The sequence below is a fragment of the Macrotis lagotis genome, chromosome 2, assembly GCF_037893015.1.
Source record: "Macrotis lagotis isolate mMagLag1 chromosome 2, bilby.v1.9.chrom.fasta, whole genome shotgun sequence".
Lineage (NCBI taxonomy): Eukaryota > Metazoa > Chordata > Mammalia > Peramelemorphia > Peramelidae > Macrotis > Macrotis lagotis.
In genome coordinates, this window is record NC_133659.1 from 66653399 (window position 1) to 66654995 (window position 1597).

Sequence of the window (1597 nt, forward strand, 5' to 3'; positions counted from 1 at the left end):
AACTTATGATAAAGAATGCAACTTATCCCAGAGACAGAGCTGATAGTATCTGAAAATAGAAGTACACTTTTTTCCCCTCTGTTTCACTTGAGGTTTCTCTACCTTTTGGGGGGGGAGGGGAGTTTCATGTTTACTTTCACAACAAGATTATTGTTGTACTGTGAAAATAAATAAATCATTTTTAAAAAATCTCTTCATTATAGATAAATGCATACTCAACTGAAAGGAACAGTTGAGACTAGTATCAGCAAAGACAATAAAGTTTGCATCACTGAACTTTAATTACATAAAATCAAAATCCCCCAAAAAAATCCCAAGTATAAAATATAATACAATACAAAAATTAACGGGAAATTGCAGGGAGGTCCATTAATTGGGGAATAACTGAATAAATTGTGGTACATGATTGTAATGAATGACTACTGTACTATAAGAAGTGAGGAATTCAATGATCTTAGAAAAACATAGAGAGATTTGCACAAAGTAATGAAGCAAAAAATGAATAAAACCAAGAGAATATTGTATCCAATAACAGCAATATTGTTTTAAAGACTTCTTTGAATGAATGTTATTTTGACAATTATAAATACCCAAATTACCTATAAAGGAAATATGAAGAAAGATACTATCTGCATATAGAAGTGGAATTTATAGAATAATGTTATATATAAACATATGCATGTATATACAAATATACACATATATGATATAGATGCATATGAATATGCATGTGTAAACATTTTATACACAAATACACATAGCTATTTATGTCTAATGGTAGCCATTTCTAGGGCAGGGGACAAGGATGGAAGAAAAATAAGAAATTTACAGGATAATTTTATTGTATAATTGAAAGGAATAGCAAGTTATGTATCTGCAGTTTCATGTACAATCATGTCTTTATTGTACAGTAGTATAAAAATACTTATTTTAATCCACAAATTAAAAATTAAATTTTTAAAATTTTTAAAAGAAAGAAAATACAATGCACTGAGTTTATCATTGCCATTCACAAATCATAATGTTGATTATATAAATAATATGAGATTGTTGATGAAGAGAAAAGAGAATTGTTTACTTAGTATCCATGCTTTAGATTCAGATAGCATAAAACTTAATTAATTTAAATAACACCTTGAGGGGCAACTAGGTGGCTGGATAGAGCACAGACCCTGGTGTCAGGAGTACCTGAGTTCAAATCTGGCCTCAGACACTTAATAATTATCTAGCTGTGTGGCCTTGGGCAAGCCACTTCACCCTATTGCCTTGCAAAAACCTAAAAAAAAAAAAAATAACACCTTGAAAGTACACATATAGACTACATTGGCAAAAGAAGGAAATACTTCCAGAGAAAATTACAAGCCTTTAATAAACCAAAACAAACTTTTTCAGAAAATAAATCTTTGCCAGTAAATGTATTGCATTAAAACTTAGCCTGTAGAGTTCTACTAACTACGGTTATCATTAATCTGGACATTGGTGGGTGTTCTCAAGGAATTTGATGGGAGATGAAATTACAATTCAGAGTTATACTTAGATCATATAAAATTACTTACATAATTATAAGAGTAGAAACTTAATTTGTCGGGGGAGGGGA